Raw genomic sequence first — 15,127 nt, 5'->3', positions numbered from 1 at the left:
AGTTGCTGTGTGTCCTTACCTCCCTGACTGAGTCAGGGACACCTGATGCCACAGATCTCTCCTGTTTTTTTTTGTAGATAAACAACTCAGCAGGGTGGGTATGTACTTAAGAGTGCTCTGTAGGTTTTTCCAAGGACAAGGGTCATGCCCCCTTCCTTGGACAGGCTTTGCTCTGAGGTAGAGGCTGGTTTCTCAAAAATGGAGTCACATCAGTTTCTCACACCCACACTGCTGAACCAACAAAGCTATTGGACAACTCAGGAAGCATGTCTCCTTTGATATATTTTAAAATGTTATGGAATGTTTTTGCATTATACTAAAATTAAGTATCATGAAATGAATTTTATTGCTGCATAAAAGTATGCCTCTCCATTTTGTTTTAGTTTTAAAAAAAATATCAATGGAGTTGATAATCAATGGAAGAATTGCTTTGACCTATGTCTTCAGATCAGATTCAACTGTTACTATCCCTTTTGAAAAACAAAATAACTGAATTCCCTATTTTGAGGAACATTTCCTCAGAAACAATCCACAAATATCCTCCATTTTGCATTTAAATGGAGATAGAAACTAATCAGTTCCTTTCCTTAATTTTGCTTTAGTGTCAGTCATCATTAGACTGCCAGAGAGGTCAGTGTCTGGTCTTGTGATTCCCATGTCCTGTGACTATGTTTCTATCCAGGCTAACTCACGTGTAGGTTTCAGTCTCTGTTGCCCATCTTGTTCTTTCTGTGCTGAGTATCACTCTACTATACCACACATTGATCCTTAGTCTCCCCTCAGGCTGGGCACCTAAGAGGGTAAGGCAGCTTTGCCTCAAACAAAGGAGCCTGAGCACAAGGAAGGTGAAAAAAAAAGAGTGTCTGTTGTTTGTGTTATACACCAGTGTTCTTGGCTAGACTTCTGCTGCAACCAGTATGGAAAGTGTTCGTTGGTGACCAAAACTGTGCTGGAGCCACAGGTGAGATTGACTGTTGCTCCTGGGGCATGTGGTCATCGAGGGATTCCCCAGTCCCACAGCCTGAGTAATGAACCATGAAACCCAAACCAAACAAGTTTTGAATGAGGAAGACAGAGCCACTAAAATGGCCTGTTATCCTGAACACTGAGTGATGAGGAGAAGAAGATGGGTCCTCTCAGTGATGTGCATTTTGGAAGAATCTCCTGTCCCTTATTTCAGGCCAGACTTCCTGATGGCCCACTATTTTCTACTGAACCACCTGGATTGATATGGCAATATATGTGTGGTATATTATATGAATAGGAGGCCTTTACAAATTCTTTCAAAATCTGGTCCTCAGTCCTGAGAGTACTTAGATTTTCAGAGGTAGACCCAGGGTGGCTGTGTGCTGTGGATTTTCCCCTTGGGAGGAAGCAGCTGCTCTAACATGGGTATGGTCCAGTGAGCAGCTGTTCATGACCAATAAAGCTAAACCACTTGTTTCTGCCAATCTTGTATGAACATCCACAGTGCCCCCTACAGGTCTTTTGTCTAAAGCTATAAGGTCTCATTTGATAAAGAACTACTAAATTACTTGAATGACATTGCTGCTTTATTTCCAAGACTGTCTCACATTCATTGCTGAAATTTTCTTTGAGGATTCCTGTTGTTATCTATTTCTCTGTTTTTGTATGTTTGTTGAAATCCTTCTCAATTGTTTCCAATTCAATTTTAGTGTTGCATGGTCTTAACCTTATCTGATTTTTTTGGTAATCTTTAACATAATTGTATTAATTTGGTAAACATGTTTCATTGGTTTATTTCAATATATGTAATAGTGACATTCACTGTACAAACATTCATACATATAGAAAACATAATTTGATCAAATTCATTCCCCAGTATTTGCCCTTTCTCTCTCTCGTACCCTTCGTGAACTTGTTCCTTGTCTCTACTGGTCTCATTGTTTTTTTTTTTTAATTTGTGCATTGAAATCATGAATAAAATTGGGGTTCACTGTGATATATTGGTTCATGCACATAGGATTTGGTTGATTTCATTTCCCAGTTCCTGCCACATTTCCTCTCTTTTTCCCTTCTCCTAGATCATCTTCCTATATTCTACAGTTCTCCCTTTAAGAATTCACTTCTTTCTTTCATAAGTGGAAATTATGAACAGAAAAAAGAACTAAAGATGGGACCTCCTTCATATGGCTGTTTTGAATGAGTAAAGGAATGGTTATCATGGCTAACTTGCTAGGAAGGTTATTTATTTTGAGCTTCTCATTGGATGTACAGAAGAATTAAGTGAAAAGATTGTTTTAATAATTTAATTTTGAGTGCTAAAAAATAAACAGAAAAAGATATTCTCCATGTCCAAGGGGTAAAATTCTTTACTTTTCTCTTCTACTCCCTCTCTCCTCTTCCACCTCCTTCTTCTTCTTCTTTTACTTTTACCAGTCCTGTGATGACTAAAGTCATTCATGCAGGTCTACATTACCACACCCATGGGAAAACACCAAGTTTGGGTAGATTTTCCTGGTTGGCAATGCTGTATGCATGATTTGCCACAATGTTGCCAAAGAGTTATTAATATTTATGTTACCACCAAGAGAAGATGACTGGCCTCTTGGAACAAGTTTGTTTAAGACAGGATGTCCCTAAATTCTTGAAGCTGGCCTCCAACTTGTGATCCTACTGAGTCAGGCACATAAGTAGCTGGCATGCTCCACTAAAGCCATCAGAAGAAAAGTTTCCTTGGCTAGAAATCAAACTTAGGCCATGGCAGTAAGAGAGCTGAATCCAAACCATTAGACCACCCCGATCTGTGTATTTATACAAATAGAACTCCTGTTGAGTTCACACAGGACCCTCTTGTGAGTCTCATGAAGAGTAGTCAAGTTTTCCTGGCTGACACTCCTCCCCATTGATCACATAATGTCAGAAAAAACAAAACCAAAACCAAAATCAAAACTATAACTTGACCTTTTTCCCCATCTAGTTGTTGTACTGAGCAAACTCTGGATATGGCCAGTTCCCTTTTCACCTGGCAAACTCATAAGAGAGCCCTCTGTCTTGTCTTGTCTTTCTTTCTTTTGATTGTTCACATATATGATCATTGTGCCCCTAATCTGTAAGCGACAATTTGGGCTCCTATGAGTGTCCCTTGAATTCCCTCTAGCAGGTTTAAAAATGAGGGGTTGCACAACACAAGAGAAAGCATGGTGGCACTCAGAGGACATGACTTTCTTAAACTTTTTCTCTTTCGGCTGCAATGCCTGAATCCACCTTGTGACCCTGAAGGGATCTAAGGGGAAGTGTCTCAGGTCCAGACCTTGCCATCTTTACCATCATTTTAGATATCCTTATGCATTTTAAAGGTAAGAGGACATTTTACTAATAGGGCTTCATGGTAACAGCTGGCAGGGGGAGGGGAAAAAAGGGAAGAATAAGCTCTCCCTTTCTCAGGCATTGATTCTTGCAAAAAAAAAAAAAAAAGTGTCTTAGAGGAGTTAATTTGCCCAGAACAATGAAGGAAAAACCTGTTGTTATGAAAACTTCTGTAGATTGTAAACCTCTGAGTCTGTCCCCCTATATACTGGGTATAAATTTCTAAAACTTCCTGAACTTGGGGTTCAGGAGAATTTATTGATTATAGTGAAAGCTTTTCCCTCTGAACCTGGCTTCAGCCAAATAAATCAGCTTCCTGGTCCTCCTTTGGTGTCAGACCTTGTCTGTGTCTACTACATGGGAAGAAATAATAGACCTGTTAGGATTCAATAATGTCACATACTTAGATAATCATATCAAAATGGATTCTACTGTCATGTATGACAAATAAAGAACCAATAAAACTATTCCATAGATGTTAACTTAAGAATTTTAATTAAAAATAAGTAGACAGACCCTAATATGTTTTTTATATTTTTCATACATACCCAGGCCATATGGATATTTATAAGCATCTACATAGGTCATCATGTCTACTGCAGAAATCAAAGGGTCAGGAAACAAGGTGGTGAAAGAGGCAACTTACATATATACTAAGTTGGCATTTTAACTCTTGTATGATTGGAAGTTCCTCCAAAAATCAGATTGAGTTCAATTGCTGTCATAATATTTTTCAGATTGGGCCCTTGAGATGTGAACATGCACAGCAAATTATTATCACTAAGATGTGGTTAATGATTAAGCAATTATTGGTAATTAACCATACCCTCTATTAACTTGTGATTACATTTAAAGAGTGATTGCTTATTGCAGGAAGCTGGCCCTGAGATAAAGAATTAAATTGACCCAGTTGTCTTTCTGTCTGTTATAGTAAAGCACAAAAACCATATCCAAAGGCCAGGCCATATTGCTGGGCTTCCCAGTCTCTAGAATCATGAGCCATATGGACATATACTGTTTATATTTTACCCATTTCATCATTTTCTGTCATAGCAAATTCCAAATGAATTAAAACATTGTCTTAACAAAATTAGAAAAAAAATATTGTAAGCATTGGTTAAAGTGAATAATAAACAATAGTATAGAAAGCAAGAGATTCTGGGCATCCATCAAAGCAGAAAAGAATGTGTTAAGAAGACCCAACAGTCTTAGGGCCCCAAGAGAATTTACTATAGCTAATTTTAAATAATAAATAATATGAATGCAATATAGGCTTAATTGTATATCTTTCTATTCTGATGAAGTTAGAAAAGACAGTTTTAATATGCATGGCATCAGAGAAATTTTTCATGAAAACAGAAGTGTCCAGGGACCACAAAAGTCATGATGTTTCATCAGTAAAATCAAGTGAAATTCAACACAATGTGAAAGAGTCTCAAAAGGAATTTACACAGTGGAAGAAGTCATTCAAGAGGGAAATTCTACTGTTTTTTCCCAATTGTACATTTTATCAAAAAGGAAAACTGACCCTCAGTCACAAAGAGAAAGTAAGTGGTTGCCTGGGGAGAGATGTGAGTTGAGATAAAGGGGGGATTCCCAATTGGCAAAGGAGGCTTGGGGGCTGTGGGGTAGATTCCTTGGCCTGATTGTGCTGATGATTCCAAAGGTGTGAAAATATCTAAAAATTCATCAAAGTTTTCACTTATGTTTGTTTTATTATCTATAAAATATTCCATGTTAGAAAAGTGTATATAAAATTAACCTAAAACGTGAATCACAGATGTACACAATAGGCCAAAGAGAGGATGACACAGCTATAGATTTCCTGAAAACAAGGAGCAATGGATATGGAGTCACAGAATTCCCCATGAGAGGATAAGTCTGAGATGACCAGGGTTGAACTGGCTGCCTCATTACCTGAATTTTAAGGCAAGAGACCACAGCATCCATTGCAATCCTCAATTTAAAGAGGTTCAGTACTCGGTACTCTCTGTTTATGCAGAGTCATTTTCCTAGGAACAAGCTGCTGTGGACGATTCTGATGATAGAGGAGGGAGTGCTTCTCCTTCAAAGCAGTGCCAGTAGATTCAGCTGGGCCCATGTAGAGGTAGCAGAAGCCACCTGGCCAGAGTTGCTGGGCATTTGTTCTCCTGAGATATGATAAAGGGGTTCTTGTGTAACTTTCCCGTGAGCCTGGAGCACTGGGATTGCTGTCATAGGACTGACAGTAATAGCCTAATCCTTAAGCTGGAGCCCAGTGATGAGCAAGGTTGAGTTTCCTGACTTAGAGCCAGAGAAGCAATCAGACCCCTGGATGTCGACTGCTATTATCACAGATAAGTTTGGAACTCTTTCTGAGAGCTACTGATACAAGCATACATACTCTTTCTTAAACATTGGCCATTTTATGAAATTTGATTTATGTTGCTTGGTGTAAAGATTCCAAATATTCTTGCTTCACATTTAGAGATAAAATTAGAGAAAGGGATAGTCAAAAGAAAGCTCTGTATATGCTGGTGGAATTGGGCTTAGTCATGAAGAAAAGAACTTACTGATCTGCTGTGGATTAGAGAAGGTATTTCTTTTTTTTCCCTTTCTCAATTGAAGGGCAATTGGAGCTTGGGCTGAGGAAAGAAAGAATCTAAGTTGAGAGGTCATTGAAGTTGAGAGAAACATGTGAAGGTAGAGAAATAAATTTTAATTAAATCCGAAGAAAACCACAAGGGGACCTATTTTGCCTATTCCTTACAGTTAGAGGAAGGAAGAAAGGGAGGAAGGGAGGAAGGAAAAAAGGTAGGAGTGGGGAGGTAAAGAGGGAAGAAAGGAGGAAGGATTTCCCTAATATGAGAAATTTAGACTATCCCGTGAAATCCTTTTTTTTTTTTTTCCCTTGAGGTAATAATTCCTGACATGAATGTCCTTCTCTAGTGACCCTGTTCCTTCTGTGTCTTTCAAAAATACTCTGCAGTTTCTGCTTCTGGATTTCAGGAAACTGAGACTAGCCTTAAATGCCACTGACAGATTTCAATAGCTGAGGAGAAGAAAGGGAGGCAGCAATTTGAGCAGCCTGAGTGCTGTGTTTTCTTTAGTTTGCAAGACCACCATCTTCCTCTCAGTCACCCATCCTAAGAGCTTACAGTCATATTATTCTGCCTTTCCTTCGGCTCACAGATAGAGGTGGTCATCAGTCTGATGGAGCCCCTTCCTCCAGACTCCTCTTTATTGTGCCTGGTTTTTACATAGCCGTGTACTTCCTCACATCATCCTATGATCTTCTTGTATGATTCAAACTTAGTAATTAGAATTCTGCCTCAAGCTGTCTGATTGGATAAAAGTCACCATGGACCCCAATCTTCAGGCTCTGAAGTTCTGTTTAGGGCAGAGTTAGGCCCCAGGAGGACACCACTCCCTCACCTGTTTGGGTAATACCTTCTGTGGTGTCAACTCTGCAGCTGCTACAGCAGGTCCCTCCTCCATCGTCCTTGTTCTTCTTCCCCCCTAGGGACAAACTCCCTTCCCTCCCCTCTGCCAGGACCTCCCTACCTCAGTTTACCCTTGTGGCAGTTGTACTCACTTGTCAAGATGAAGGTCTTCTGTGAGGTCTATGTTACCCCATGTAGAATGATTTTCTCATGTTTCTATTCCATAGCAATTTGCACCATCCCACACCTCTCCAGAGCTGGTGCTGTGTGTAGCTCAGTATGAATATACCTGTTTTTTTCACTCATTGAATGTGAATTGTTGCCTAAAAAGGAAGCATATTTTTAAATAATTGTAAAACCTCCTTATTATAGCTAAAAGTAAAAATACACCCAATGGATGAATAAAGTCAAATGAGAATTCACACCCTCTGTATTTAAAAATATGAGGGTTGTTTTTATTGAGGGCATTCCTTGAGGTGGTTCCTATATGAATACAAAACAATGATACATTCAGCACTAACTCTTTGGAAATCCCATCTCTACCTCTGTATAAGTTAAGGTTACTTCTCCATTGACCAGAACATATTTAACCAGGATTGTGCTCACCATTATATCTCATGTTAGAGCATCAACTCTGGGGGGTATTGTAAAACAAAATTGGAACAAAGACATCTGGCAGGAGACATTTTTTGGTGTGTAGTGTAAGATGGGAGCAGAGGAAATAGGAAAGAAGTGAAATGACAAGTGTCTCTTAGGTGTGACATCTGAATGAACCTCATGTGGGAGAGGGGCAGCGGGGAGGGAAAGCAATACCTGTGTTCAGACTCACAAAGTTTAGGCCAGGTGAAAGAGCACGTTGGAGGAGATTTTGTTGTATATTTGTCACACTGAGTCCATGGTATGACAAGGTGGAAATGACTTAGTAATTTCAGAGACAATCAGTGCTACAGGAAATCATTTCCCCCCTCTATTGGATGTTGACTGCTATTAACCATCAATAGGGAACTCAGAGGAGTTTTCAGTTTCTTCTTTTACTCATTATTTTTTTAAGAAACAATTAGAGGGGTGGGGCTTAGCTTAGTGGTAGAGTGCTTGCCTCACATGCGTGAGGTACTCGGTTTGATCTTCAGCACCACATACATAAATAAAATAAAGATATTGTGTTCATCTACAACTAAAATTTTTTAAAAAGAGAAATAATTAGAGATGCTTCACATCACCAGACACTAGAGTTATGTAAGGAATTCAAGGATTGGTACCAGGTTTCCATGCAGATACCTCCTTCTATATGAGTTAATTCAGATCAATAAAATATATCTCAAAGACCAGTATTTGAGACAACATCTCAATCAGGCACTGAAATAATATATATTATTTTATGATTTCTTGTTATCACTTCATAGATACCCAGCAACTGAAGGCATTGAGGAAACATGAGCCCAGCCCTTCCATTTAGGCAACCTCAGGTCCTGACTACAAATCTTTTTCCATGGGGCACTCATAACCTTCCACTGACTTTTTTCTTCCAAAATGCATCCTGCACAGCAGCTAACTTTAGGGCTACATGGGGAAGTCACAGATTACACCTGAGATATTCTCTCTACAAGAGGAAAACCCTTTGGGTTTGCCAGTAGAGTCCATGCTTTGAAAGACTGACTGAGAGATCCATTAAATTAGCTTTTTCAGACTAGCAAATGAACAGGAGAAATCAGTTTGTGCTTTTTCAATGAAGTAAGATTACTTTTATCTCACTTGTCATACCAGTGGTACATGCCATGTGTGTCAAACTCTCTCCTATGCTGTATCCATTTCTCAGTGTGCCTGCTACACTAGGCTTCTATTCTCCCTCTTTGGTTGGGACGATGAGCAGAGGAGCTCCTTTCCAAATATGTAACCGTCAGGAAGAATCAGAGAACCTTTAAGACTCTTCTCATTCAAAACATTAAAAAATTAAGATTAATCCTTTCTCATACATTAATTTGATTATGGAGATCAGATTAATGATTAATTTTCTATAAAATGGAAGCACTTCTTGGAAACTAGTTACAAATGCAATTCCCCATCCCAGCTCCTGATTCAGAAAAATGTCTTGGTGCTCAAGAATCTATATTTACAAAGAACCAGGAAATTGTATGAATATAACTGTTTGGGAAGCAACTCTACTTCTATAATTTTGTTCTGAATTTATTTGTTATTTATGATTAATGTGCACTCAGACCCACCATCCATATCCTAATTACTCCAATGTTGCAACTGTAATCCCTAAAACATTCAGAAACTGATTAAAAATATAGAGTCATTGAAAAGATCAATGATCTCATTGCAAACTGCAGCTGAAAGATGGGTAGTATTTCTGGAAAAGTTTCTAAAAAATTTCTGAAAAATGCAGCCTCATCTTCCCATGAAAGTGTGGAACATTTTCACCCTCTCAGTTTCTCTCCAGCATGTAAAGCATGAGACATTCTGAGCACTGAAGAGGTTTTGGTTTACTTCTCCATGGGTTTAGATCACTGTGTGAATGCCATTACCCATAAAGAGTGCACAGTAATAATCAGCTTCATCGTCAATCTGAGCCCCTGTGATGGTGAGGGCAGCTTTGTTTCCAAGGATGGAACCAGAGAATCCATCAGAGACCCCAGAGGGGCGGTTGTTTGTGCTGTAGATAATTGTGTGGGGAGCATGTCCTGGCATCTGCTGGCACCATTTGGGGTAGTAACCTGTGGAGACTGATCCAGAGCTAAGGCCACAGGTGAGTGTCACTGTTCCATTGGAAGACACAGAGAGTGAGGGCTCCTGGGTCACCATATTCTGAGGATCCACCCCTAAAACCAGTAAGAGAGATAGTTATTGTTATGAAGATAAAGGCCAGCTTGATTCAGGCACTTCAAGGATTCAGGGTCCTTTCCTCTGACCTGATCCATAAGAGAGGAGCATGAGTAGAATCATCATCCAGGCCATGGTTGGGTCCTTCACACACACTTGGTGTCCTTATACTCCTTACCTTGACCTTGGTATCTTCTGGGCATTTTAATGCCTCTCCAGGCCCAGAGGAAGGTTTTTTATGCAAATCAACTTTATTTCTCTTCCTGCCCCAGTGTTCACTCTGATGTCCACTGGAGGAAATGAAAAAAGAAGCAGATGCAGGGAACTTACATAGATCAGTGACTACAGGGGAACTAAGATCACATGAATCTTAGTTGATGTCTTTCACCAGATTAACTTCCTCACACTTCAGCGACTCAGGTATAGATGTAATCTTTGGAAAGTCAGAGATGGAATGAAAACAAGGGTAATTCTCTATGTCTACTGGGTTCATATATTTTATTGCAAATCCAGCTCTCCCTGGTGAACATTTATTTCCTTTCCAGTGAAATGGGTATTGGTCACTTTTGAGGTACAACAGACTATTTTTCCTCAAAACAGATCCTATTTTGACTCCACAGAGCATGGTCTTTGGGCATCTATTCCTTCATTTCCAGAAACAAGGGATCTCCCATTTATTCTTGGAAATGTCTGCAGTAGCTTCTTTTTAAAAAATGATGTTTATAACTGCAAACTAAAATATAATTTCATACTCCTTTCTAAATTGGTCCTAATTATTTATTAAATTTTTATTATTATTATTATGTTTTCTTACAAATAATTCATTGTTTCAATGTTTTAATAGATCAAGTTATATCAAAAATAAAGATTCACATTAAAGTATGTTATAGCTAATAGTCAAAAGTATCTGACAGAGTGTCTATACATAGATTTGATTGTGTGTGTGTGATACAGAAGTAAAGAGGATGGACTGAAATTTACATGATAAAGAAATAGAAATGCTAATTTTAACACACAAAAACCTTATATCATTTATATCATTTACATGAAAATTCTATGAAAGAAAATGACAACAAATTATTCATACACAATATAAAAACAGGAAAAACAATGGGTTAAAACTTTTATTACATACTTAAACACAGATGAATCAGGAAGTCATAGTGACCAGCAAATAATCCTAAACTCTTCAGTGAGTCCTATGCTACCTCTGAAAATGTCTCAGACATTCTCAATGTACTGTAAATCAATCCTGGCATGTCCACTTGACAATAAGGAACCAGATGCAAAATGAGGAATAGGAATGGATAAGATTCTGGGGTACCAGAAGCTTATATTAGAGAACTAGAAGCATCTTCCTTGTGAATAAAGGTGATGCAAGTAAAACACTGATGCAAGTAAGAGCTTCATTTCGGCTGTGCATTTTATCCCCAAAGGACCATATTGAAATATGCTACCCACCATGGGAATCCATATTGTTGAGTCATTGAAGTGGGTCCTGTGATTCCATCTTTTTCTCCTGCAATGAGTCAATTTCTCACAGCTTAGGGCTTAAAGACTGTTTCCCTTATTGTGACATCTGACATTTGTCCCAGCAATTCTTATATCTGTTCAACCTTCAAAGTCCACATTCAGCATCCTTCACAGAACTCAAACAACCAACCAACCAACCAACAAACAAACAAACAAAACCAAACAAACCACGCCAAACCAAACAGGTCCTGCTTTCAGGCCAAACCCTTCCTGTTAGTTAAGGTAAATCTTTCTCAGTCTAATGTGAATTCTACTTCTTAACATACTACTAAATCTATGGGTGCAATTTTAATGATTTCTAAATGTTTACACATAAAAGCTTTATTCCAGCATGTTCTTACCAGGAGATGCTGTGAACCCTTAAAAGATAGGGCCTTAGGTCATCAGAGGCATGTTCACAAAGATGATGGTCTTCCCTATCTCTACTTCCTGGCTCAAGATGTACCCATTCACCCTGACTCATCCTTCCCCATCTTACATACCTTCACCACTGTCACAAACATATGGGGCTACCAAATCTAGGCTTAAACCTCCATATCCATGAGCCAAAATAAAGTTTTCTACTTTATAAGTAGTCTGTGTTAGGTGTGTTGTTTTATTAACACAAAGTCAACTAATACTCATATTGAGAAATTTTTGCATTTTTGTTCACAAATTAAATGGACTTGCTAATTCCTATTTTTAGTATTGAGATCTACTCTTGCCTGATTTTTTCTCATTTTCTCTGCAGACAATCTTCCTGCTAGTTTCTTAATCTAAATTTCTTCCTGCTCTGTGACCATTCTTCCGTTCTGCCTGGACATCTGGTCTGAACGATCAATCCATGAAGGATGGAGATAATATAAGAAGCAAGAATGTGGGTCAAATCTAAGTAATCTAAGTGCTCATGAGGCTCCTGGGGGCCCAGGTGCAGCAAAATCACACTTTGGTGAGGACCTGCCTGCCCAGGTATGTGAAGCCAGTATATCCCTACGTGGCCTGGTACAGAGCCCTGTACTGTCATGAGTAGTCCAACATTGCCCCCTGCTGGCCTCTTATCCTGGGTTTTTGGCCTCTGATGACCTGGCAGAGAACCTAACTGTAACAAATGGAACTTCCTCATGTAATTTCCCTATATGTTAAAACTACCCTGGTGTTTTGTCCTAAGACTTCCCCCCACCCCAATCCCTAATAATCTCCAGAACTCTGAATTCACTGTTTCTACATGCATAATTACCTGGTATTTGACTTTGCTTCAACCAGGTACTTGAGGTCACTACCAGTCTCTGAATTTTTTAACAAAGTTTAAACCCAAAGTTCAGCAGAAAACATGAGTGGAAGTAATTCTGCCTGTGTTCCTCTTACAGATTTACTTATTTGCAGGTGCTGCTTTGATTAGAGTCTCCTGTTGTGTTCACTGTCACCCCACTCTACAGCGCTTGGCTTTGGATATCTGTTTTCTCTATGGGAATATAATATTATCAGTGAGAAGGTGTGTTTTGCTGCTTCTCTGTGCTCTAATTTTCCCTTGAATGTTTGCCTGGAAAAAACAATTTTATTTTTACTCTGATGTAAGTTACTTTATTCAGGTTTTATCTTTATTCAATATGAATATTAATGTAAAATAACTTTGCTATAAATATAAATTACTGTTATACTGATCCTCCTACCTTTCCTCCACTAAGCAACTCTTGTGAATTTTTATTTCAGCAGAAGTGTTCCTAGTCAAGTTCTTTCATTGAAAGCGCCATAGATTTAAAAGTGTGTAGGTTTATGAAGTTTAGGTCCCCCCCCAAAAAAAAACCCTGATAAATATCCAACATCATTTCAACTGAAGAATACATAGAGAGTAATATTATAAAGTATGAGGTCTAACAGAGAAAAATGAGCATGGGAGAGGTCTGAAAAATATGTCCTTAGTGGGGAGGATTCATTTTTCTTCTGGGATACAAAGCTACTCCAGAGACTAATCTCAAGAGAAAATAAAGCACAGTTTATTTATTTATTTAATTTATTTATGTTTCTGTTAAATGAGGTATGCACAGTTAGGGATATTCAACATCATAGCAGTCCAGAGGTTCATGGTGGCAGGTGGCAGTTGGCAGTTGACTAGAAAATGCATGCATAAGGCAAGGATCCTGATAGGACAATAATAAACCAGACAGCACAGTATTACTTTTGTTGTGAACAATTAATAAAAAAGCAATTAGAATTTTAATCAGTCTCTGAAGTGCAGAAAAAGCTTGTGTCTCTAGAGTCCTTTGTGATAGTTATGTAATACACATTCCCACAAGAACTCTTTTTTTACAGACTCCAGTTTTACTTATTTGGTAGGCTTGTCAGAAGTGTACATCTTAAATTGCACTAAAACAAACATTGTTTTTTATTTTAAATATTCATGTAGACTGTGCTATGGCTATACTTTCCTGCTGGGTGTTTAAGTCTAAGTTGGTCAAAGCTGATCTTGTTCCTGTCTACTCTTAATAGCTCAGATTCCTCAGAGATCACAATTGGGAATGTGTGTGAAGACTCTTGGATCCTTTAGTTTTTCTCTACCAGCAGTATTATCTTCCAGGATGGGTCAGGGTCCTGCTGACTACATGTGGCTTCTCATGGAAGCATCAGGGACATTTCCATTTCCAATGACCCTCCTCTTTGCAGAATGTGCACTGGTTGGCTTCCTGTTTTCTAGGGTTCTCTCAATCTCCTTATATGTTGTCTGTCCTACAGGTAATGGCTTATTGGCAGATCAGGTGAGTTACCGAGTTTTCAGGGCCCCTAGACAAGTCCCATTATTCTCTGCATCCTGGCTAACTTTAGAGGGCAAGAGCCAAATACTGGCTGCTTTTTCCATGACTCTTTTACTTCTTTGACTTTGGCCTCCAAGTTTTTGCTTTTAAGCACCTAGTAGACTAGTTTTAACAGTCTTTATATGGGAGTAGTGGGTTTTAATTTTATAGTTACTCTTTCCATTTAATTGGGGGGGGTCAATATTAGCTCTGTAATGTTGCATTATATGCTGTCTGTCCTATAGATAATGGCTTATTATCTCAAATTAACTCAGTTTTTTTTTTTCTATTAGAAGCAATACCTCTGCAAAACACTAACAGATATTAGTTATAAAGTTTACAAGAAAAATACAAAATAAAATTAACAAGATTAAAAACATTCAGTTTGCATAATAGCTATAATCCAAATAACATAACTTTCATAATTTCAAACCTTACTTAGTTATATATTATTAGATTCAGGTGTGATGAATCTAGACCTGTACATCAGAAAGCGGTGATGGGTACTCAGGGAAACCCAGCAAGGTCTTCTTTCTATGAACTCCAGAGTCATGGAGCAGCCGTCTCTCTTAAGTTAAAGCTGCCTCTCACCTCATTCCAGATTAAAATCAATGTTATTAAGCTTAAGAGGCATTACAGTAAAAGAAAGCCTAGTTTTTAACCAAAAGTGTATGATTTGATTTTGTCTCTAGTAACAGGATGAACAAAAAAAAGTATAAAATTAGGTCATTACAGATGTTGAAAGTCAGTTTTACAACTTGTTTGTCCTATAGATAATAGCCCTATTATCTTAAATTGACTTAGTTGTTATATTATATTTGATACTTGTATAAGGCGTTAAAAACAATAATTGTAAGGTTTATAAGGAAAATACCATATAAAATTAACAAGAGTAAAAATATATGTGATTATTATAATAGCTATGAATTAAGGAATATAATTTTATATAATTGACCTTTTTATATATAGTCTTTTGTTTATTTTAGGAATATAGTACATTTAGAAATATAGTAAATAAAAATTTATCTTTTGAATGTCACTTTAATGATTGTTTAACCTGGAATGAGGTGAGAGGTAGTTTTAACTTAGGAGAGGTAGCCTCTATAAAGTATATGGAAGATATAAATAGATATCTTTCCAAAATATGAAACACATGTTTTTTTGTATTTAGTGAGCATAGGAAAAATAGTTTTATTTATTAATAATTAAAAAATAAAGTGAAGGAACAAATAGTTTTTACCTACCAATTTA

At 37.9% G+C, this 15,127-nt stretch overlaps 1 pseudogene; it reads right to left on the bottom strand.

Moving 5' to 3' along the window:
* Positions 1 to 9,254: 9,254 nt before the first annotated feature.
* LOC144253743 (immunoglobulin lambda variable 8-61 pseudogene) lies at positions 9,255 to 9,710 on the bottom strand (annotated as a pseudogene).
* Between the last annotated feature and the right edge of the window lie 5,417 nt (positions 9,711 to 15,127).

The sequence above is a fragment of the Urocitellus parryii genome, chromosome 3, assembly GCF_045843805.1.
Source record: "Urocitellus parryii isolate mUroPar1 chromosome 3, mUroPar1.hap1, whole genome shotgun sequence".
Lineage (NCBI taxonomy): Eukaryota > Metazoa > Chordata > Mammalia > Rodentia > Sciuridae > Urocitellus > Urocitellus parryii.
The sequence above is the reverse complement of the archived record's forward strand: the minus strand, read 5'-3'. Positions and strand labels throughout refer to the sequence as shown.